The following is a 26356-nucleotide window of genomic DNA, read 5'->3' as shown; positions in this document are numbered from 1 at the left end:
ATAGACAGGTAGTTCTTGACCTCACTGATATGTTTTGGATCAGCGAAAACATTCCTCTTCTAACAGGCCTTCAACTAATTAAATAATCTATGGCCTTTTAAAAAGCATCTTAAAAAGAGAGACATCACCTTGCCAACAAAGGTCCGTATAGTAAAAGTTTTCCCAGTAGTGATGTATAGAAGTGAAAGCTGGACTATAAAGAAGGCTGATCGCCGAAGAATTGATGCTTTTGAATTATGGTGCTGGAGGAGACTCTTGAGAGCCCCATGGACTGCAAGAAGATCAAACCTATCCATTCTGAAGGAAATCAGCCCTGGGTGCTCACTGGAAGGACAGATTGTGAAGCAGAGGCTCCAATACTTCAGAGAAGAGAAGACTCCCTGGAAAAGACCCTGATGTTGGGAAAGATGGAGGGCACAAGGAGAAGGGGACGACAGAGGACGAGATGGTTGGATAGTGTTCGCGAAGCTACCAGCATGAGTTTGACCAAACTGTGGGAGACAGTGGAAGACAGGAGTGCCTGGCGTGCTCTGGTCCATGGGGTCACAAAGAGTCGGACACGACTAAATGACTAAACAACAACAACAAATGGCCTTTTAAACTGGGGTAGGAGAGGTGTTATTATTTTGTTTGTTGTTGCTATGTTACATATTTTTGTGTTGTTATACTTTACACTGCCCTGTCATCCTTGGATGAAGGGTGGTATATAAATCTAAGGAATGTTAAATAAAAAACATTTTACATTGTTCAAAGTTTTATTTATTTTTCTAGTATTCAATTGCTTTTATGTCCTATTTTTTAGGATTGCCATACATCTGGAATCTCCCAGACATGTCCGGAATTCAAAGGGCAAATAGAACCAGGAAGTGTGTATCACTGTTTCCCAAAATTTCCCCCCAAAAGTCAACAACTTTTGCGTCCTGATTTTTACTTCTTGAATTTTTTTACCATGGTCAAATCACCCTGAGAGTTTTCATTCTATAAAGCAACTGATAAATGCAATAAATAAATATATAATAAATAAACAAATGAAGTGTTTTTTCTTTGGGTATATCGTACTATGTTCTGTTAGCACTAGTAAATGTGGCATAGTCAAATAGGGACAGATTTATCTGAGCTTGTTACTTTTAAAATCAATTCTATATCATTTTAAATAATAATAATAATAATAATAATAATAATAATAATAATAATAATAATAATTTGCTCTAAAACAGTTATTATGTTGGTCCAATTGCATGAAAATATTATTACTATTAGTATTATTACTATTCTTGGAAAGCTAAAAAGGGATTTTGGAGGAGACCTATGCTTAGAAAATATTACTGATTGGAAAAATAGCTTTTCTTATTCAGTCATTTAATTTGTGCTAAAATGCTACCTAATTGAATATTTTAATGTTTAAACAAATGGGGATAAAAAGGTATTTTAGCACAGATTAAAAGGTCAATTATAAAAATTAACATGCTGAGAAAATGACACCAATCGGAACAGTAACAGTAGAGGTGGGCAGAAGGGCAAGTGCACAGTGAATAGTTCATCTACCTGGGATGCTGTTGCGCATGTCAAAATCAGGCCTCTCAGAAAGATGGGAGTCCACGCTAAGAAAAATCCACCCTTGCATTCATTTTGCTACTTTTCCACCCATTGCAGCAACAACAAAGGACAGATTCTCTACAGTCTGAAAAACAATGGGGAAAACACAGAGAAAACAGAGGACAATGACTTCATGAGAACATTGGTAGATGCCCTGTAAATTGTGAGTGAACAAAGTATGGCAAATACATGTGTTGGGTGGAAGTCCCCTGGAAGACCGTGGTTTGTTGAAGGTTAACTAATACTAAGCTCCTATTTGGACTAGGAGCTTTCAAAGCATAGCTCATGGTTCCTTAAACCAGTATGCTACACCACCGCACAGGGTTTTAGTCTCCCTTTGTTAGGTTACCTTGGGTCTAGGAGCAGTGCTACCACTGTAGAATTAGGCTTCGGACATTTTGGTCACCTTAAAAATTATTTAGTTGAGAACTTGACAGTCTCATACTCTGCTTTTGCAAATGGGCTGTTCATAAAGAGAAAACCTCATTCATTAAAAAAAAGAGGGGGAGATGAAGTAGAATCAGAGCACAATCATTTTTGCTATGTTTTTAGCCACCTTGTAGAGGAAATTCCTCTTGGGAGAAAAGCAATGACAAACCTAGACAACATCTTAAAAAGCAGAGATATCACCTTGCCAACAAAGGTCCGTATAGTTAAAGCTATGGTTTCCCCAGTAGTGATGTATGAAAGTGGGGGCTGGACCATAAAGAAGGCTGATCACCGAATAATTGATGGTTTTCGAATTATGGTGCTGGAGGAGACTCTTGAGAGTCCCATGGACTGCAAGAAGATCAAAGCTATACATTCTTAAGGAAATCAGCCCTGAGTGCTCACTGGAAGGACAGATCCTGAAGCTGAGACTCCAATACTTTGGCCACCTCATGAGAAGAGAAGACTCCCTGGAAAAGACCCTGATGTTGGGGAAGATGGAGGTCACAAGGAGAAGGGGACGACAGAGGACAAGATGGTTGGATAGTGTTCTTGACTATCCATGAGTTTGACGAAACTGCGGGAGGCAGTGGAAGACAGGAGTGCCTGGTGTGCTCTGGTCCATGGTGTCACGAAGAGTCGGACACGACTAAACGACTAAACAACAACAGAGGAAATTCCATGGAACTGAGTTGCTTATAGTGGTTGACTGAGAGACTGAACAACTTTCAGGTTAGTGTGCATGTGTGGGTGTGTCTGTTTTTTAAACAAAATATTTCCTGAAATTGTAGTGGTCTTGGACCTCAGTGAATACGGACAACTTTGATGGAACCCACACAGGAGCTGTGAACAAAAAACTTGCTTCCAGACTGTTGTCATTTTGCAGGCAGGATTCAATCATGTATTTGCCAGTTCAAATTGCGCAGTTAAGGTGGATTTAGTGCTCTTGTGTAACAATCCTGCTTCAAAAAAAGATTTTTTTTAATATTTTTTTTTTAGATAAGAGGAATGATGAGAAAATGTACTTGCAAGTGTGAGGAAACAATTACTTAGCTTACCACTGTACAACTTTGGCATGAGCAAATGAGGATGAATACTCAGTAAACTAAACAGGTTATGAGGAAGCAACCTAAATCACCAGATGGTGGTGAAATTGATCTTCTAAATCCAACCACACACAATAATTGAGGAGGAAGTGGGTGAGGAGGTCACAAACTCCTTGCAAAGAATTTTATGGGTTTCCTGGAACATACCTACAACATTACATGGTGAGCATTGCTGCCAAAAGACAACTGATGCTTCCTAAAAAATGATGGCTTTGTATCTTAATGAGCATGGGCTCAGTACAAATACTAAGGTTTATTGGGAGGTAATAATCTCTTTCACTCTGCTTAATGAATCTCATGTGGTGCATGGATGGCTTTGTGGATAAATAGCAGGAAATATTAGCTTTATTACCATTTCTGCCTCTGAAAGCTGGTAGGTGAACACAGCACTTTTCTCCCTCAGAGTCTTAATTCATTAGTATTTATAAACTGCTTTGAAACCCTAGGATAGAATGAGCCACTCAAATGGAAAATATGATTTTATTAACTCAGCAAAGTGTTAACAGGAATGTCACCTCCATAATTCTGTTTTAGCCTTCATTTCACCAGTGGAACCACACTGAATAATATATGGCTGTTTGTGTAAGACTTAATTAATATTCCTTTTCTCCCTACACTATCCTTCTGAGGCTTTCCCCTCGTTCACAAAGCTCCTAGAAAGTATCTGACTTTTAAAAAATATCTATGTGCCTCTTCAAAAAATTAATAATAGTATTTTACTATTTTAATCACACTGTTGCAAGCAGTTTTGAGGGCTCTGAAAATGACCAGTAAATAAACTACTAAATAATTTCTGCAAATAATTATTGGTCACGAGAGGGAGAAGTTCAGCACAAGCAGTTGTGTGTCATAAATTAATAAATAGAAACATGCCTTACATTTTATAGATATAATCTGCCTTGTCCCTTTGGCTTGGGATAAGTAAAAGCATTTTTAAACTACTAAAAATAGAATTTTAAGATAAAAACTAGCCCAAATTGACCTATAGCTGATGGTCCTTTTAAAAATGAAGGAAGGAAGGAATCTTACATAACTGCTTCCAGTTGCTATCCAACTCAAACTTTGGTAAAATACTGTTATTGAGATCACCTCTCTCTATACCTTTTAATGCGGTATAAGAAGCGGAGAGTACTCTTCTTGCCCAACAATTTAATAAAAGAATTATAGCAATTTCACTTCCCTCCTTTTAACAGCATTCAACATGGCATTATCTTCACCAACACCACCAGTTTATATAATCTGGTCCAATACAAACCCAGATATAACACTTAGAATCATGGTGGGAAGATTGTAGGATGAAAAACAAGTGATTGTGAGATGCTTTGAATCCTGTTCTCATCATGAGAAGGAGCCCACTGGGTTCAAGGGCATAATCAGGCAGATAGCAGACATCTCTGGCTTAGCGATTTGCTCCAGCAATGGCTGCAGCTCAACTGAGGCTATATTGTGAGCTGGACTTCCCCTCCCAGGTTCAACCCTCTTCCTGGAGAGCCTTATAGGGATAGTCTTCTGGTTTGAACCTAGTGCTTCCCCTCCTCAGGGCAGATTGCACTGGCAAACAGTTGCAGGAAGGCAGGGATTTCCTAAGGTAAGAGGGCTGGTACTTTGGAAGAATGTGGGAACCATCTCTAAAGGTCCCACCCCAAGTGTCTCGTGTTCAAGGTGTTCTTAGCTGACAGGGTCAGTCAGGAGCAGGATATGAGTCCAGCAACTCTGCAGTTTATACTACTACTACTACTCCTTCTCATCAGTCTAGCCATTCTTCCTCAGCTGCTACTGCTTAGGATGGAGTCATAGCACTTTGCAAGAGCATATGGTTAAACATCTAGGTATGGTCTCTTCCCTGCATATCTCCATGGCCAACAGAGGAAACTGCCTTGAAGTCAAACCACTGGACTATCTAGCTTAGTTTTGTCAACACTGATTGACAATGGCTCTCCAGCATTTTAGGCAGGAGTCTTTCCCATTCCTACTTTGAGATGCCAGGGCTGAGAACTAGGGACCTAGTGCATGCAAATCTGATGCATTACCACCAACCCTTGGTACCAAAGTTACAAGCCTCCTCTGCCAGACTGTCACAGTCTGCAAAGAATTACCATCTTAGCCATTCAATTAAAAATGGTTATGTCCTTTCCCATAATCAGCAGCTTGCAGGTGAACAGACTTAGAAGGTTCTTTACGGAATGTTTTTAATCACTGTTGACTAATCAATATCCCGGCCTCATGAATCCATTCCTAAAGCCTGCAGCTGTTGCCTCAGGAATATATATTTTTTTCTATTCAATGTACTCGGCAGTTTTATTTATTTGTAAATGGGAAAGCAAATCAGTAATAAAATAGCAACTCTTGGGTGATACCAACAAAAGAAATTAATTCCATGCTTGGAAATGTTTGAGACCTTTGCTGATGGTGGAAATACCTACTATGTTGCCAAACAAGTCATGCATAAAAATATATTTAGTTATTTGTTTAAACATCTGAAGTAGCCTTAGTGCAGATCTTCACAATTTAGCGCTCTCCACAAGCCAAATGCAGGCCACCTGGCGTATAACGTGGCCTGACATGTGTTTTCACAACTCCCTGCAAGGCTGGTTCTCTTGGTAGACACCTATTTGGGTGAGCAGAAGACAAATTCAACCAAGTTTATGTTTGAATCCCAATTATTCAGGGTGGTGAAGGGCCACAGCTCAGTGGTAGCACATCTGCTTTGGATGCACAAGGTTCCAGGTTCAATCCCTGGCATATAGCTATCCACGAACGTGATCTTGATGTGAATATTTTCACTGGTGTGCTGCAGTAGTGAATAGAGTTAGTTCCAAATGTGGGATTCTTAGGAAAGGCATTTCAAATAAGCTAAAACAATCACAATGCCATTATCACCCCTTGGTGCTAACACATTTGGAATACTATGCACAGTTCTAGTAACCTCCTCTGAAAAGAAACAGTAGATGTTGGAAAGGTTACATAGATGGTAATACATAGATGTTCAAAGGGTAGGGCTATCTTTCCCACAGGAAAAAAATGGACACAAGAGATGTTTGGGGAAAATTATGGGCAGTGTGAATAAATAGATTTTCCCAACTCTCTCCTTTGCTTTCTAATTCTTGTAGGACCAGGGGTCATCCCATGAAGTTGGTGGGCAGCAGATTGAGGGCTGACAAAAGGAAGCTCCTCCTACAACAAACACATCATTAATTTATGGGTTCATTGGCACCAAATTGGGGGACAGCAATTAGTTAGATCTATTTAAAAAGAAAAGTGAATGAGACACTTTTGGAAGATAGTTGATCAGCACCTATTGCATCATGATAGCTGAACAGAAACGTGATGCTCAGAGGCAGACAGCAAGCATCCTTCTGAAAAGCAGGTGCATGGAACAAACAGCATGGCAAGGTTATCAACCTTCATCCCCTGCTTGAGAGCATTCAGAAGCACAGAAAGCATGTGCTGATGAATGTACTTGTAGCATCAGATGCTCGGATCCACGTGCTCCTTCCAGGGCTCATTTCAAATGAAGTGTGCACTGTCCCTTTCCTGTTTTGTGAGGCAGGCATCAAATATTCTCAACCAGACCTGTTCTTCATGGCTTTGTAAATGTAATCCCCTTAATGCACAAGATTTTTCCCTGGCATTTGCTGACCTTAAGATCTCTGCCAATGGCTCTGCACACAACATGCTAATTCAATCTGCACCGTTTTGTTTGCTAATTGTTATTCCAAAAAGGCAATGTTTGATAAAGTGGCATATTATACATCAAAAGCAGACTGGGAACAGATCCATTGTAAGCCTTGAATTCAAGCTAGAGGAGGTTTGTTAAGCTCTGTGGCAACCCCTCCCCCCAAGCAGTGCCAATAAATCATGGCACAGCAGAAGGATCCTTATGAAATGGTGCAATTCTTCATTCGCGTGACATTATTGATTACCTTTAAGAAGACACTTAGCAGGACGAATGAGTCATTGTTGTCCTCACAACTGACTCTTCACATTTCGAGTCTCAAACAAATAGTACTGGATCTGTTAGTTATTTCAAGATCAATAGACATTGCTTCATAATAGCAGAAAATGAGTTTATCAATAGGAATTGACCGATGTATAACACCCAAACTGCAGTTATGCAGATTTATTTATTTTTTAAGAACCTTCTGTTTGAACAAGGGCTCCATCTGCACCATGCATTTAATATCATACTTACTTTAAACAGTCATGGCTTCCCCCCAAAAAAAAGAATTCTGGGAATTGTAGTTTGTGAAGGGTGTTGAGAGTTGATAGGAAAATTTGATGGTCAAATTTGAGATTGTCAATGTTAGGCCGAATTGCAGTGATTAAGATGAATGTATTGCCTAGAATGTTATTTTTATTTCAAACTTTGCAGATTATTGACAAGATGGACTGTTTCAAGAGGTGGCAGAAAGACATTGCGAAATTTGTCTGGCAGGGCAAAAAGCCCAGAATAAAATATAAAATATTAACAGATGCAAAAGAAAGAGGGGGATTTGCCCTGCCGGACTTAAAATTGTATTATGAAGCAGCAGCATTCTGCTGGCTGAAAGAGTGGATGCTCCTCGAGAATACAGATATCTTGGACTTAGAAGGTTTCAATAATGCATTTGGCTGGCATGCATATCTATGGTATGACAAAATCAAAGTGCATAGTGCCTTTAAAAATCATATTGTAAGGAAAGCATTGTTTAATGTTTGGATGAGATATAAAGATCTGTTGGAAAACAAAACCCCTAGATGGTTGTCACCCTTAGAGGCTAAGGCCCACAAGAAAGTTAATATGGAGGTCGGATGGCCAAAGTATTGTGAGATCTTAGAACAGGATGGAGAGAAACTGAAATTAAAGAGCCATGAAAAACTAAAACCCAAAGTACAAGATTGGCTCCACTATTATCAAATAATGGAGGTTTTCAAACAAGACAGGAAAATTGGCTTCCAGGTGGAAAAATCAAAACTTGAGACAGAATTGTTAGAACCCAATACTAAGAATTTGTCAAGAATGTATAACTTGTTGTTGAAATGGAATACACAAGATGAAACAGTTAAATCAGCTATGATTAAGTGGGCACAGGACATTGGTCATAATATTATGTCTGCTGACTGGGAAAGGTTGTGGAACACCGGTATTAAATTTACGGCGTGTAGTGCCTTAAAGGAAAATGTGATGAAAATGGTCTACAGGTGGTACATGACCCCAGTTAAGCTAGCAAAAATTTACCATTTGCCTGATAACAAATGTTGGAAATGTAAGGAAACTGAAGGTACTTTTTATCACCTTTGGTGGACATGCCCGAAGATTAAGGCTTTCTGGGAGATGATATATAATGAAATGAAAAAGGTATTTAAATATACCTTCCTTAAGAAACCAGAGGCCTTTCTCTTGGGCATTGTCGGCCAATTGGTGCCAAAAAAGGATAGAACTTTTTTCATGTATGCAACAACAGCAGCAAGAATACTGATTGCAAAGTATTGGAAGACACAAGATCTACCCACCTTGGAGGAATGGCAGATGAAAGTGATTGACTATATGACATTGGCGGAAATGACGAGCAGAATTCGTGACCAGGGAAAGGAGGCTGCGGAAGAAGACTGGAAGAAATTTAAGATCTATCTTAAGAACTATTATAAACTTGATGAAGTTTAGATTGTCGAGATTTTACAGAAAGAAAGGGTTGCAGTAATATAAGAATAGATCAAGAAAGGACTATGAGGAACTAGGATGGGAAAAATATTTATAAGTTGCTAATAAAATTTGGACATGAGGATGCAGAAAGGGGAGGTATGGGGAAGTCCGAGGAAAGAAGTTTATGAAAGGATATTTTGAAATTATATTTCTTTGTTTGTCTGTTTTTTTTATGTTTGTTTGTTATAAAAACTTTTGTAAAACTAATAAAAATTTTATAAAAAAAAAAGAGAGAGTTGATAGGAAACCACTATTCCCCTCACATAACTCCAATTCCCAAGGATCTCTGGGAAGAGGGATTGACTGATGAGCCATTCTGAGAATTGGAGCTTTGTGAGGTGAATAACAACTCTCAGCATCTTTAACAAACTACAGTTCCCAGGATTATTTGGGGGAAGCCACGACAATTTAAAGTGGCCTGATACTGATTTAAATGTATAGTGCAGATAGGGCCAAAGTCTAGTTAGCTGAACCTTGTCTGCAAGGAGCAAAAGCATTGGTGTTTCTGGCTAAATGATCAACGAAACTGTGTTTTTAAACAGAGGTTTTTAAACAAGGTTGAGCTCTGGGGCGGTCACATAAGTTGAACTTGTCAGCTAAGAATAAAAAAAGGACTTTGGTGACCCAACCTACATTTGATCCATGTGAAGTTATATAAATGCTCTTAACTGCCCCTTGAGGCTGCTTGTAGTGCCAGCATTTAAGACATGACAGTCAGTCTTCGGTGACACATGCTCCAAGAAGCAGGGTGAAAAGGTTTGATTCCCTGCCAGCAGTACCAGGCAATGAGGTAATTTAGATATTAATGGTAGATGAAAGGATGAACAGTTACAGTCTCATTTTAGCCTGAAAACCAATAGGGCCCAGACCAAGCCTGCACAACTTGCAACCTGTCAGGATCATTCAGTTTGCAGTTTAAGGGTTAATACTATTATCAGTAAGTTATCCCATGCAGACTACTGTAATTCAATGGACAGGGTGCTGTCCTGGAAGATGATTCAGAAGCTACAATTAATTCAAATTCCAGCAGTAAGGGTGGAACATATATTGCCAGTTTTTAGAGATATACACAGTTTACTTGGTTGCTTCTGAGTTTGATTGAAGGTTCTGCTTTGGATGCTTACATTTTAAAGCTCTTTACAGACCTAAGGACTAACTTTTTTTATATCACCCTGTCCAAACTGTAATATCTCGCAGAGGCCATTCTCAAAGTGCTGCTACCATCAGAGATCAAGAGCTTTCTCCTCTGTGATGCCACAGTCATAGAAGTCATCTTTTAACTGGATCATCTTTTAAGCATCAGATTAAGACATTTTTGTTCTCTTGCACATTTTGATAGTTTCCATTTTAAGTATAAGGAGGGATGTTCTATTTAAGCACAGGAAACCAGGTTTTTACTCTACAGCTTTAATTGATATTGTGATTGTGTTTTTTAATTGTTTTATTATGTATTATTTTGTTTTAATTTTCATTATAAAACAGCTGGGATAAATATTATGAAAAGCAGTATATTATTATAGAATAGGAGGGTTGGTTTGTGTGCCATTTTTCTTTTTTTAAATACAATTTATTAATTTTATAACGACAAAAAAGATCACAAACAAAAATTCAAATAATAAATATTAACTCAATTGACTTCCCTCCACTCCCCCTCTTGGTTCCATTGTTGTTTGCCATTTTTCAGTGTGTGGGCTTGTGGTTTTATATCTGTAAAATGGGGCTTTGTAGTAACCCACTAGATGCAGTTGGACAAAACCTTTTATCATCTCTAGCTAACGTGGCCAGTGGTCAGGGATGATGGAAACTGTAGTTCAACATCTGGAGGACTGCTCCTGCTGCAATAGAAGGAACTGCTAAAATGGTCAAAGCATCTCTTTACTGAATTAATGCCCCAGCATCTTTTTGCATAACTAAAAGGTATTGGCCAAGTGCAGGTGATTTCTTCACAGAAACTACTAGCTCAAGATGCTTCCAGAAGGAGGAGGTAAACCTCAATCCCCATTCACCTGGCTAGAGGCAATTTTATGCTGGGTATAACAGGGAGCAGGACTTGTCAAGTATTCTCTGGAGCTGGGACCTGGGGACACAAAGAGACCTGACTTGATATTTGTGTTGAGTCCAAACCATGTTTGGGAGAGGGGCAGAAATCTAATGGGGGAGCAAGATCTGCTACGAACCCTTCCATCTTATGCTTAGCCTGTATATATGCATGCATAAAACCATATATCACAAAACATCAGTGTCCAGTGACCTTCATTCTAATGATGCCAAACCCAAGGTGTATTCTGGCAGCCCTGAAGTCTCTCGTCACACAGAAATTAAGGTACACGTAACAATATAAATGCATTTAATATATAAAATTAGTGATCCATATCTCCTATCCCAGAATTATAGTTTCCATATTTCTCTAGGGCATTGGACTGACAATTAAACAAGTTGAAATCTGCAGTGCAGATATATTCTGAGGAAAATGATGGGTGTGCTGAAGGTCAAGTGCACAGCTATAAACCATATGGGGGCAAATCAGCTGACAGTAGGAATGGCATATGTTGTCATTCATTCAAAATAATGTACCTAGGAAGCTGAGGCAGACCGTTGGTTCACCTAGTTCAGTACTGGCTGGCAGTGGTTCTCCAAGATTTTTGGCAAGGGACATGCCAGTCCTACCTGGATTGTGCCTGGGACCTTCTGCAGGCAAAGGATGCTCTACCACTGAGCAAAGAAACTAGGAAGAAAACTTCTGGCTTTCAAAACCTAATTTTGAAATTTCATCAGTGTTGGACAGAGCTGTCCAATCTTGTTCTTGTTCTGGGTCAATGTTGAAGGCAAGCTTCAGATCTTCCTCTATTCAGACATATATGCTGGTGAAGAAATCTTCCGAATAGCAGTTCCCCTTGAAATGACAAACCTTTTACAGTTCAAATTCAGGCGATGCAGCTTTTGTACTTTCCCATCTTAGCGCCTATCACATGTGCGCAGCAGTCTCACACCAGGAATAGCACTTTTATTTCATGATATTACTTGGCCTCAAAGCTCATCCTTTTGGGAACGGTCTTATGGCCTCATAAAACAGCAGGGGCACTTCTGAAAATGCTTAAATACAGTAACTATTAAACCTACAAAGTGAGGTACTAATTGAATTGCTATATTGTAACAGATTTTGCCATATAATAGAAATAAAAATGCCATTCTTTTCTTTCCTCTCTTTTTTAAAAAAAAAAAAGAATACTGAAAGTCTGTGTATATTTCTGAGTATTCTACACCAGCTGATTTTTCATGTGATTTGTACTGAGAAATACTGCAAGCACTTTCTGAAGTCTCCTGCGTCATGCTCTGATTAGTATTTCTCTTCCAGATATTTTGGGTGCTCAAGCTATTACTTTTATCCAAACAGTGCAAACTTTATTCTGATCATGCAGAGCAGCCTGCCTGGCAGCATGGGGTGGCACAGTGTTGGTTCCTTGGCTTCCCAATATGGAAGTGACTGAGAGGGGGAGAGGCGAGGTATTGAGGAGGTCGGTACAGTACCGGCAGAGTGGCAGAACCAATCTGATGCTCCCATACTTCACCAACCTCCCCACTACCTCACCTCTCTCCACCTTAAAAAGGGAACAGGCTGTTATGTGTCACATGCCTGTTTACTTCCTGCTCACTGTGAGTTTCCGTTTTGCATATAGCTTTTGTTCCAGCTGTTTTCCTGGACACGGATGCAAGCAGTCATGTTTTTCCTTTGTTCTGATCAACGTTGAATAAAGCTGTAAATATGCTCTCCTGGCTGAATCTTCCATTGTGGAAACTCTGCAGAAAGTGTGTGCACGAATATTGGAATGTGTCTGAGGCTCGTGTCACTAGTTGACTGATGCTGTTCTACGGGAGACCGGGAGATCGTCCGGAGACAACATGTAGGCCTGCCTGATGGCCTTTGTCTCCCTGGCAGTATCCCAAAAACGGCACCCCATCCATTAACAGGCATTTTCTGCCACTGTCCTTCCACTGTGGAATGCCCTTCCCTCTGCCATACACAAAGCATCATCTATTAGTTGCTTCATATAACCAAGCAAAAACGTTTCTCTTCTTCCAGGCCTTTGGGTAATTAAAAAACCTAAGGCATGGGTAGGCAAACTAAGGCCCGGGGGCCGGATTCGGCCCAATCACCTTCTAAATCCGGCCTGCGGATGGTCCGGGAATCAGCATGATTTTACATGAGTAGAATGTGTCCTTTTATTTAAAATGCATCTCTGGGTTATTTGTGGGGCCTGCCTGGTATTTTTACATGAGCAGAATGTGTAAAAAAAAAAAAAAGGTAAAGGACCTCTGACAGTTAAGTCCACTTGCGAATGACTCTGGGGTTGCAGTGCTCATCTTGCTTTACTGACCGAGGGAGCCGTTTGTCGACAAAGTTTTTCTAGGTTATGTGGCCAGCATGACTAAGCCGCTTCTGGCAAACCAGAGCAGCACACGGAAACACTGTTTACCTATTTATCTGCTTGCACTTTGACATGCTTTCAAACTGCTAGATTGGCAGAATGTGTACTTTTATTTAAAATGCATCTCTTAGTTATTTGTGGGGCATAGGAATTCGTTCATATATATTTTTTTCAAAATATAGTCTGGTCCCGCCACAAAGTCTGAGGGACAGTGGACCAGCCCCCTGCTGAAAAAGTTTTCTGACCCCTGACCTAAGGTCTTTTAAAGTGGGGAGGGGAGCTATTGGGTTTTGCGCTTTTTTTGTTACTATTGTATGTATTTTTGTGTGTGTTTTCTGTAAACTGTCCTATGATCCTCAGTTGAAGTTGTGGTATAGAAATTAATTAATAAAATAAAATAAATAAAGCAAGTCCTGGTCTGCTGTTATCATCTCTCCCACTGCGTGAGTGAACTAGGTCTTTGTGTGCATGTGTTGTTAGAAAAGATAAACACAACTTAGGATCAGACACTATTTTCCCCCTCTCCCCCCCCCCACACACACATCTGTTGACTATAAGGTCTAAAGCACAAAATGGTTAACTGTCTTTAAAGAACATTGAACCCATCTGTCTTCATGCCGGTTCCCCACAGTGTGAGCTTTTTTTGTATACAACTGAAATAGCATCAGAAATGATGCCTCCAAATGAAGCAAAACAAACCTTCATATGCCATTTCCTTTCCACATTTCCCCAGATTCCCCCCTCCCATACCCTGATAGACAAGGGTGGAATTCATTTCCCAGTCCCCATTCACAGCAAATAAAGAATACAATGTTCACTCTGTATCATTTTCATCTTTCATCTTAATTATCGTGGTGAAGAGTATAGAAATCATTATCTTTATGATGATGAACGTCCAATTAGCATTTCCCATATAAATTTCAAATCATGAAGGAGGCTGTAATGGATAATGCAAATTCCTAATGGTCTTTTTTTTCCTGGCTGAAAAATTGAGGTGCTTAGCAAAATGAAATTAAATCTGAGCCATTTCCAAACTAGTTGAGAACTTTAATTACTTGATAACGCAGGGAAAAAAGAAGGAGAGGGTGAAACTAAATCTTAAAAATGGGCATGTTTTAAAAACACTCCCTTTTCCATTATGAGGCTCATGTTTCTCTCTTTGTGGGGCTTAACAGTTGTCTGGTGCTGTGCTCAGTAAATTTTAAATTATTGTGAAAACAGGGCAGAAGCTATATTTTTTATTAACTGCACTATTTGGTGGATTGGGAAATTATTACAAATAAACATTCTGTTTACTCGTCTCGACAGCAGTTTAATTGGATCTCATCAAGCCTAATAAATGCAGAGTGCCTCAAAACATCTACCAGTAGCTCCATCTTCCCATTGCTAGGCAACAAAGGAGACACCTCTGGCCCTGGCCAAGCAGCCGCTTGTGTCTGCCGGACATTGAATAGACCAACCAGCTCTTCTTTCAGGGTTATTACAAACTACTTTCTAGTCAGGTTTCTACATAGAACAGTATCTCATTGTAGAGGATAAAGCTGGGTGATATTTTCTGTGTCACCTCCCATTCTGCAAGCCATAAATGGTTCAACACTCATAGGAACGTAGGAAGCTGCCTTATTCTTGGTCTGAAGGTTGGTTCACCTACTGCAGCATTGTCAACACTGACTGTTTGTGGCTCTCCGGGATTTCAGGCAGAAAATCTCTCCCAGCCCTAGCTAGAGATGCCAGGGATCAGGGGTGGATCTACTGTGAAACTATTGAAGCTTAAGCTTTAGGGTCCCTAATTCTGGAGGGGCCCCAGAAGCAACTTCAGTCCACACTGGTAAAAAAAAATATGGATCTAGTAGACCTAATCTGAGTCACACCACTCACATTGATTAATTCTTTGTTGTATATATTTCAACAACAGACCCTCCAAGTGTCCCTATTCTCCGAGGACAGTCCCAGATTTACACACATAAGCCATCCCAATTTCGGATTTGATGCTAGAATGTCCCACTTTTCCTTAGGACATCCCTATTTTCATGAGAGAAATGTTGGCGGATATGGTAGGATGTCTCTATTTCCATTGGAGGGTGTGGAGTTATGCGAGGAGATAAGTAACTATACAACCTTTAGAAGACATCTGAAGGCAGCCCTGTATAAGGAAGTTTCTTAATGTTTTATGTTTTATTATGTTTTTTATATGTGTTTGTTGCTGTTCAGAGTGGCTGGGGCAACCCAGTCAGAAAGGCAGGGTATAAATAATAACATTATTATTATTATTATTATGGAATAGGATGTCCCTATTTTCATCAAAGAAATGTTGGAGGGAAGCAACAACCCCAAAGTTAGAAAGTCAGTAGCACATGTGTTGTAAAGGTTGTTGTAAACAGCCCCATTGGAGAAGATAACAGTGGTTACCCAGACCTTGTTGCTGGTTGCAAAAGGTCGCCCATAACAGTTCAAGCTTCAGGGCCCCAAAAATGTGGGTCTGCCACTGCCAGGGATTGGACCTGGGACCTTCTTCATGCAAAGCAGATGCTCTACCTCTGAGCTACAGAGCTTTCTCCTGAGCAGACTCTCACACACACACACACACAGCAGCTAGGAACGAAATAATGATACTAAATATTATAAAAAAAATCCTTCCAGTAGCACCTTAAAGACCAACTAAGTTAGTTCTTGGTATGAGCTTTCGTGTGCATGCACACTTCTTCAGATACGAAGAAGAAGAATCTGAAGAAGTGTGCATGCACACGAAAGCTCATACCAAGAACTAACTTAGTTGGTCTTTAAGGTGCTACTGGAAGGAATTTTTTTATTTTGACTATGGCAGACCAACACGGCTACCTACCTGTAACTAAATATTATATTTACGCAATGTTTTGGAGTGCCAAATTGCTTTACATTATGTCATCTCAGTAATTCCTTCAACAGACCTATAGGGTAGGCCAGAAACAATTGTTCTTATATTGCAGATGGAAGGCTGAGGTAGTTTGCCTTCAGCTATGACCTAATAAGCTCCTGGGAGAAGTAGGACTTCTTATTCACAGCTCAATTATTTACCACATTATTCTAGCCAACAAAAGGACAGTAGCCAGGCCCTACTGTCTTCATGACGCAATATGAAAATGTTGGTGTAGACTTCTGACCTGCTGCATCATGTTGAATTTCTCAGTGATCTTTCTCCACATGAAAAAGCTAATGTTCCTGTGCAGCTAAGTCTTACAAAGCTACTTCATAGCCCCATACTTCTTTTTTCTGACTGAGTTCAGTATCTGTCAATGTTTCTAAGATGAAATGAAATAGCTGATATCCTGATTTAAAATAGAGGTATGTAATTTTTAATGTTAATATAAAAATAAAAGGGCTCTTTCTCTCTCTTGTTAGACAAGGTTGACCTTGCCACTATGGTACAGTTGGTGCTGTAATAAGGTGTGTTGAATTTTTCAACTTTCAAAAATGAGGAGTCCTAAAAAGTTGTGACATGACTTGGGAATTCAAACAATATTTTGGTTAAATTTATATAATTTAGTTTTGCTTGGTAAGTAAAATTACATAGAGATAATTAAAAATGATTGCCAAGTACTATGGTTATATTTCATATTAATATTATTTTAATTGATTGTTGAAGTTGTTGATGATTATGATGATTTTATACTTGTAAGCTGCATAGAAGCCATATAGTGTGGGTGTAAGTGTCCACGTATCTCCATATGGAGGATAAAAGAAATAAGGATGGAACTCATTCATAGCAGTGTAAATTGAGATTTGACTCTTTAGCTGTTCCTGTTTCCGTACAGTTTATAAAACTCTTAATAAAATTATTAATGGGGGGAAATCCAGCACTGAATTGTGAGTCCCACAGAAGCCACTGATCTGTCAAGAGTTAGGTTTCAAAAGCTAGAAAGAATATATGGAACATCAACTTAGAGAGTGTTTATTAAAGAGTCAACACAAGGCGGCTTTATAGCATTATAAATCCCAGTGATGTCTCCCTAAAAGCTCTCCTGAATATATGGCAAAGTTACTGCCATTGTGAATAAATATGCCTATAGCTAAAATTCCTGATGGGAAAAGTGAAGAAACGTATTGATGAGTGGGCATCTGCAGCAAGAGTAGCTGTTTGTTTGTTTTCCAAGTTAAACTCATTAAGATGTTGTAATAGTGACTGGCAAGTTTCCTGCAATGCAGAGGCAGTTGGGTGAGGAAGGATCTCTTTAGGTAGCTGTCATGCTGCTGATTGAGAGTGAAAAGCATGGCTAATATATTTTCTAGTAAATCTGCCTGTTCTGTAAACAAGCCTTGCTCTTTCACACCAAGAAAAACAAATGTGCTCCTGCCAAAACAGGTGTTCATCGCCTGTAAGGTGTATGCTGAGCCGTCAGTTATGGTGGGAGCACACTAGGCAGAGCTGCTGATGTGAGACACTGTCAAGCAATGCTAAAGGCTTGACCAAACAGCAGCTGACTTCAATGACAGCAGCGGTAAACAGGAAGGGATGCACACACCAGCTAGCACAGTGGGAATGTTTGTTTTTTTGTGGGGAGGGGGATTGATGCCTGGCATATAGTTCATCCAGTGACCATAGCACTAAAGAAGAAGGCTTTGACACAAAAACCTCAATATGATTATGGGTGTCTTGGAAAGCTATTCTCTGTTTATGACACAGGCTGGAGGGAAAAGGCCCCAAGGGCAGGGGTGGGGAAACTTTATCAGCCTGGGGGGGGGGCATATTCTCTTGTGGGAGAATATGTCCCACAAGACAGGCCACATACCAGTGGTCGATATAACCAGAGGCAAAAGTGAGCGCAGTAATGAATGTGACTCTTATCTTTGAACAGTAGTCTCACAAAACCAGAGGTTTTTATATGTACTCACACCAGGGCTTCTTTTTTCAGAAGGAACTCGCCAGAACCGAGTTCCAGCATATCTCAGGTGGGCACAATTGCCATTGTAGTAGAACAAGGGGTGGGGGCGTTCACTTTTCTAGAAAGATCACACACACACACCCCTACCTGTCTGTCCTTCATCCATGCAAGCAAAAGGCATTACTACAGCCCAAGTTTATATTGCACCCAACAAAACCACTTGAGGAGGATATAAGACAGGGCCAGTGAGGGGTGTGGCTGATGGAAGGAGCATTGCTTGTGGAATGCCCTAAGGTGTGAGCTTCCCCACCTCAGGTCTAGGGGGTTGCATTGTGTTGACTTTTGAGGGCAACTTCTGAGGTAGCATTTGGGTACTAGCATCTAACCCAGCAAGCCTGGATCCAGCTGCTGGGTAATAGATGCTACTCTAAATTTTAGTCCTCTGGAAACATTAGTATAGCAGCTTGCAATTTTGTTGCCTACCCCATTAAGTTATAGTCATGACATGGAACATTCTCATCTCCTCCCTGTCCATGCAGAATGTATCATCTTCACTTCGTCCCATACAAAACAACTACAGTTTTTTAGTCCTTGTGGAGATGTAATTGCTCTAGACTCTGCTTATTAAAAGGGCACATGGGGGGCAGAGTCCATAGAAAAAAAAGTATATTTTTGTTATAGTTTTCATTCTGATCAACTAAAGCCAAGGAACGTGGATTGAGTCTGTAAACTAATTATTAGACCACACTAATAGGGAAACTAATCAGCATAATTAAAGGTCTAACTATATGCTACTTCAAATGTGTTGTTTGAAGTTACATCATAGCTTTTTCTTCTTCTTTTTTAGCAATGTGGTAATCCAGATTAGGACCACAGCATGCAGGCACAGGGAGTTTAAACTGCCCCTCTCACAACTCTGAAAAAAGATTGCCCCCATTGCTGCCCAATGGGTTTTATTGTTTTTTACTATTTCTATTTCCCACGCTGGGGCTGGGGTGGGATTTATTCAATATGTTTGTGTATTGTTCAGTAAGTGTGTATATAGCTCTGCATCCTAAATAAACAAGAGGTGAAAATGCCATTGAAATTACATGAGTGGAAATATGGCAGAAGGCTGCACCTCATCTTGAATGTTGAATTCCAATGATTTCTGACTTCATCCTTCAATTAATTTATTGGGCGCAACATTTTTTAAAAATCTGGTAGTTTTGGAGTGTGGGCTGGGGTTGATGGGAGTTGTAATCCAGAACATCTGGAGGGCACTAGGTTAGCAAATGATATTTCAATATCCTTTGCCATATCTATACAGATACATGTCTATACAGATAGCACAAGATTCTAGGAGAGGTTGCCGCAATGAATTCTAGGACAGAACCCATATCAGGAAGCCTAAGCAGGGCTGATGTTCAGATTAGAGCAACTGCTTGAAAAGCACAGGTTCAGACATTTGCTGACTGTTTTATAGCTTTTGCTTCAAAACACTGGAGACACATATAGCCCTTCATCCTTTACCTCGTGCATTAGATTGTCACCCATTTCCATCAGGTTTAGAAGTAAATTCCATCTTTTTGCCCATTATAGCTGTCTTGGTCTATGTGAAGAACTCTTAATAACGGAACTCGGTAAGAGTAAGTTGCCTGTTAAACTTTCAGTCAGTGTTTGTCTCAACATTGATCAGAAACTGTGAAAAAATGCCTTGAGGTTTGCTATATTGATCCTAACCAGGCAGTAGACACTTCCGTTTTCAGACGTCAACACAATTGAATCCAAGAAGGAAATAATTGCTCTGAAATGGAATGTTTATTAAGAGAGACGGAATTCAGAAATATATAGGAAAGTGGGAATTAAAACTGAGTTGAAATTGAATTACAGCCACTTCTGTCATCATTCATTCAATAGGAGAAGCAGAAAATGTTTGTAGCACTAGAATATTGAGATTGGGACCAGATGTGAATAATGATAGTCAAGAACATTCCTTTATGTTGAAAGACCACTCCTTTCCATTTTGATTGTTTTAAAGTGCTTGTTCGTTGAGTTCATTTTAATGTATTTATAGAGGGTATCCAAAGTGACTGTCTGTATCTCACCATCCCCTTTCTTGCTACAGTTCCTCGGGTTCCTTTGGATAATACTTTTTTTCTTTTCCTTTCTCTCTTTCTCTCCTTGGGCCCATTTTGACCATATCAGTGGAATTACGTTTGAGGATGGTTCTACCAGGGCTGGCCCACCCATGAAGCAAGGTGAGGCAAGTGCTTCAGGCATCAAGGGTCCACCAGGGCAGCACATCCCAATGTTGATCTTTCTCTCCCCCTCCCCTGCTTGTTCTGCGTGTAGATATTCCTTGACCCCTTCTTCCCTGGTGCGGAGTGGGGTGCCAAAGTATCCTAAGCCAGCCCTGGGTTCTACAGCCCTGGTAGCAGGTGGTGCTGTGGTCTAAACCACTGAGCCTCTTGGGCTTGCCAATTGGAAGGTCGGCAGTTGAAATCCACCCAACAGGGTGAGCTCCTGTTGCTGTGTCCTAGCTCCTGCCAACCTAGCAGTTCGAAAGCAAGTAGATAAATAGGTACCACTATGACGGGAAGGTAAACGGGGCTTCCATGTACTCTGGCTTCCATCATGGTGTTCTGTTGCACCAGTAATGGTTTAGTCATGCTGGCCACATGACCCGGAAAGCTGTTTGTGGGCAAACACCGCCTCCCTCGACCTGAAGTGAGATCAGTGCCACACCCCATAGTCACCTTTGACTTGACTTAACCATCCAGGGGTCCTTTTCCTTGTACCTTTACCTCTACTAATGTCATTAAAATGGTACCAGTCCTCATGGGAGCTAGGCCACAAAAATGGTTTCCCGTGCAGCTCTGTTCCCATGTGATATCAAACCATCTTGGCAACTATGTCACTCAGGTCATATTTCAATCAGGCCTACATCTGAAAACATGGCAATTGGGGGGAGGAGAATTAGAATTAGAATTAGAATTAATTAGAATTAGAAGGAGAGCCTTCTCAGTGGCTGCTCCCAGACTCTGGAACTTCTTCCCTAGAGAAGCTAAACTGGCTCCCTCCTTGTTCTTCCATCAAAGACCATTTTGTTCGAACAGGCTTTTGGATATTGATGAAAAGGCTAGTGCTGTGCTGTTTTTATGGTAATAATTTGTCAATTTTAAACAGATTCAATGTCCTTTTAAAATGTGTTTGTGGAGGGGGTTATTGAATCATAGAATCATAGAATCATAGAGTTGGAAGAGACCACAAGGGCCATCGAGTCCAACCCCCTGCCAAGCAGGAAACACCATCAGAGCACTCCTGACATATGGTTGTCAAGCCTCTGCTTAAAGACCTCCAAAGTAGGAGACTCCACCACACTCCTTGGCAGCAAATTCCACTGTCGAACAGCTCTTACTGTCAGGAAGTTCTTCCTAATGTTTAGGTGGAATCTTCTTTCTTGTAGTTTGGATCCATTGCTCCGTGTCCGCTTCTCCGGAGCAGCAGAAAACAACCTTTCTCCCTCCTCTATGTGACATCCTTTTATATATTTGAACATGGCTATCATATCACCCCTTAACCTCCTCTTCTCCAGGCTAAACATGCCCAGCTCCCTTAGCCGTTCCTCATAAGGCATCGTTTCCAGGCCTTTGACCATTTTGGTTGCCCTCCTCTGGACACGTTCCAGTTTGTCAGTGTCCTTCTTGAATTGTGGTGCCCAGAACTGGACACAGTACTCCAGGTGTGGTCTGACCAGAGCAGAATACAGTGGCACTATTACTTCCCTTGATCTAGATGCTATACTCCTATTGATGCAGCCCAGAATTGCATTGGCTTTTTTAGCTGCCGCGTCACACTGTTGGCTCATGTCAAGTTTGTGGTCAACCAAGACTCCTAGATCCTTTTCACATGTACTGCTCTCAAGCCAGGTGTCACCCATCTTGTATTTGTGCCTCTCATTTTTTTTGCCCAAGTGCAATACTTTACATTTCTCCCTGTTAAAATTCATCTTGTTTATTTTTGCCCAGTTCTCTAATCTGTCAAGGTCGTTTTGAAGTGTGATCCTGTCCTCTGGGGTGTTAGCCACCCCTCCCAGTTTGGTGTCATCTGCAAATTTGATCAGGATGCCCTTGAGTCCATCATCCAAGTCGTTGATAAAGATGTTGAATAAGACCGGGCCCAAGACAGAACCCTGTGGCACCCCACTAGTCACTCTTCTCCAGGATGAAGAGGAACCATTGATGAGCACCCTTTGGGTTCGGTCAGTCAGCCAGTTACAAATCCACTGAGTGGTAGCATAGTCAAGACCACATTTTACCAGCTTCTTTACAAGAATATCATGGGGCACCTTGTCAAATGTCTTGCTGAAATCAAGGTAGGCTACATCCACTGCGTTCCCTTCATCTACCAGGCTTGTAATTCTGTCAAAAAAACGAGATCAGGTTAGTCTGACATGACTTATTTTTCAGAAATCCATGCTGACTATTGGTGATCACAGCATTCCTTTCTAGGTGCTCACAGACTGTTTGCTTAATGATCTGCTCCAGAATCTTCCCTGCTATTGATGTCAGACTGACTGGGCGGTAATTATTTGGGTCCTCTCTTTTCCCCTTTTTGAAAATAGGGACAACATTTGCCCTCCTCCAGTCTGCCGGGACTTCGCCTGTTCTCCAGGAATTCTCAAAGATGACTGCCAGTGGTTCTGAGATCACTGGTTTGCTTTTGTCTGTACTACGTATTTTGTGTTCTTCTTTTGTAAGTTAATGTTGTGAACCACCCTGTGATATTTGGATGAAGGGTGGTAAAAATTATATATTTATATAGTTTAAATTGTTTTTTCTACCTTTTTAGCAATTCTTGTTTTTATCTAAAAGCCAGCTTGAGTCCTGTAAGGGAGAAAGTTGGGATACAAAAAATAAAAATAGTAGTAATTTAACTTCTCCAACTCTTTTTATTGCATATATATAACATAAAGGAGCTTTTAAGCTCCCGATGTGTATATTTTAAAGTGAAACTAATATTGACCCAACGACTTGTTCCCCTGGCATCATCTTTCTGTATGCACAACCTTGCTTTCTTTTCTCTCATTTGTATGCTGCAAGAGTACCATACTTAACTCATATTTTATTCTATCATCATCAGTCAATAGCATCCCACAAATCGTGAACAGTAGGGCTGTTTGAGGCTCAGTTTGGTGATCCTAAACAGTCCCCAGTTCAAGCTAGAAATATTGGAGAATTTCATTTTAGTTTGCATTTAAAAGCCGACTTTATTCACAGTTTCCAAAACTATAGCTAACCTTAGAAACTTGCCCTCTCTGGATTTTGCAGTGCTGTTGTCTAGCAGTAATGTGTTCAACAATGCATATACAGTGGTACCTCAGGTTACAGACGATTCAGGTTACAGACTCCACTAACCCAGAAATAGTACCTTGGGTTAAAACTTTGCTTCAGGATGAGAACAGAAATTGTGCAGCGGCGGGAGGCCCCATTAGCTAAAGTGGTACCTCAGGTTAAGAACGGACCTCCAGAATGAATTAAGTTCTTAACCCAAGGTACCACTGTAATGAGGTAACGTGTGCATAAAAATGCAAGTATTCATGAAAATAATAGGCAAAAGGGCATTATAGTAAGAGAAATTGCTTTCTAAAAATGTGTAAAGAAAATTTTCTGACAAAAATGTATATATCAGAAATTTGCACTAAAATGCTGATGAATTTTCATGAAGACTTTTTTAATATATAAAAAAATAACAAACTGATGTGGAAAGGTGGAGAACTGAACTAAAGACTGGGAAAATGAGAAACACAGAGAAACCAAAATTGATACACTCACCCATCCCTGTCTGTTACTAACACATATCTAGGATTTTCCCTAAGAAGACGAACCCACTTAATACATGTACTCTGCCTGGTGCTCCCCTCCTCAGTCTCAACCTATTTGAGGCTCGTATGTCATCTGATTTTAGTTATTACCCACCACAATATTGCATTGAAGTCCTAAAGGAATAAACTGGAACACAGCCACAGTGCCAGTATGCCATAATTACTGTCGGATAAAATGAGTACGGCTGTGTTGCTCCAATAAGCAACCTGCTTTGTCCACAAATTTGCCATGCTTCAGTCTACTAAAACTTTATCAGGCACAGTATGGAAACACAATTAATAGGGGGAATTACACTGCTTAATGTCACCCTCGCTGCATCCAATTATTATTTTTTCTTAATATCATCTCCGTTTTTTAATCACAAGCTGACCTATAATGACAAGGCTGGTATCCTTCCAAATGTCCTGTAGCATGAAACCAGGACTCCACTGGAGAGCCACAGCAAGCCATGAACAGCCTAGTCATCAGTTGCCATTTGTGCTCACTCTCCTCCCAACGGTGGATCTGCTAATTGAATACAGAAATTTTGGCTGATCAGTGCGCTTTGGGCTTCCAAAGGGACCCATCTAAACAGCAGAGGCTTGACAACCATATGTCAGGAGTGCTCTGATGGTGTTTCCTGCTTGGCAGGGGGTTGGACTCAATGGCCCTTGTGGTCTCTTCCAACTCTATGATTCTATGATTCTATGATTTAAGATGTTAGGTGGGAGACCAAACAACAAGCGTCCATTGCTCCTAAACGGGAAGGTGGTCATTAGATAGATAGATAGATAGATTCTTTATTGTCATTACACTAGTGCAACATTTCACAAGTGCAACGAAATTGGATGCCATCCCTTAAAAACAACAAAAGCAAAACAACAGCAACAACCAAACAAACCACCTTCCAACCACACCCACACCCACACCCATCAAACTCCCAGGTCTCACTATCGAGTTACAGCATTCAAAAAGGCCACAGCTCTTGGGTAGAAACTGTTTTTCAGTCTATTTGTCCTTGACTTGATGTTTCTATACCTCCTGCCAGAAGGCAGTAGTGCAAACAGACTGTATCCCGGGTGAGATGGATCCTGCAGGATGTTCGCAAATGAATATAGCTATGCCTTTCACCTCAAAAGCTATGTTAATAAATAGAAGGTCCTAGGGGTCAACACTGTAATGATTTAAAAGCAAGAGAAACTGCTGAGTGAGACTTGTTATGGCATGGGAGAAAAATAGCACCATTCTGTTTATTTCTACAGATTGAAGAAATCAGCTTTGGTACCGTTGATACTCAGGGTTTTATTTATGTATTTACTCACTTAAATGTTTCCATCCCACACTTATGGTGCAAAAGCCACTCAGGGCAGCTTACATTTAAAATTCCAAATTTCATTTATAAAAACAACAACGTAAGACAGCTGACCAGGAAGACAGATGTCTGAATCCAAAGTAGCACTAACTAATGTGTCCTGTCAATGCAAGGGTTTCTGCTTGCACAATGGAATTTTCCTCCCCTCCTCCCTCTGTGAATCCACTAATTTTGTTCTAAGGATTCCCCTCAATACTTTGGAGCAGATCTGTGGAGGGTGCAGGGGTTTAGGGTGAGAAACAGGAAGAAGTCCCATCACAAAATCTGAGAAGCTTTTGCTGTCTGGATGCATACGTTGGATACTTTCCAGGAACTCCAGAACATTATGTTGACAGTGGAATGAATCCATTTCCGTTTGCAAAATTTTTGGAGGGAATTATAGCATCCAAAATGGATTATACAATTCATTCCAAGCATGAATTGGAGGCCACAGAAGATTAGAGGAGGACTGATATGGTGCCAAGGATCTCCTGTGGTCTGCACAAAGCCTCCTCTGATCTTTCTGTGGTAATATCACCACTCCCTTGGTGTACCAGATGCACTGACTGTCACAGTGAATACAAGAAGAGTCCTAGTCCTTCAAAGGCTCTCTTCTGGTTTGGGTTTATAGTCTCGTTTAGTGGGGCAGGCTCTGTCTTTTAACATTTTATTGGTTGGTTTGTTGTGATTTGTTTGCGTACAGTGGTACTTCGGTTTTTGAATGTAATCTGTTCCGGAAGACCATCTGAGTTCTGAAACGTTCGAAACCTGAAAACTCAATATGGAAGCCTCAATACGGAAGCTGTGAGGCATGTTCGACTTCCGATGCATGTTGGAAAACCGAAGAATTTACTTCTGGGTTTACGGCATTTAAAAACTGAAATGTTCATTAACGGAGATGTTTGAAAACCAAGGTACCACTGTACTTATACTGTGTTGTACACCACTTTGGGTCACTTTTGTGAATAAAGCAACTAATAAATAAAAACCACCATTATCTTGCCTTATTACCAGTTCTATCAGTGCATCTATGCATGCTTCTAAGCTTAGAAAGTCAGG

The sequence above is a fragment of the Podarcis vaucheri genome, assembly GCF_965113315.1.
Source record: "Podarcis vaucheri genome assembly, chromosome: 1".
Classification (NCBI taxonomy): domain Eukaryota; kingdom Metazoa; phylum Chordata; class Lepidosauria; order Squamata; family Lacertidae; genus Podarcis; species Podarcis vaucheri.
Note: the sequence above shows the minus strand (reverse complement) of the source record.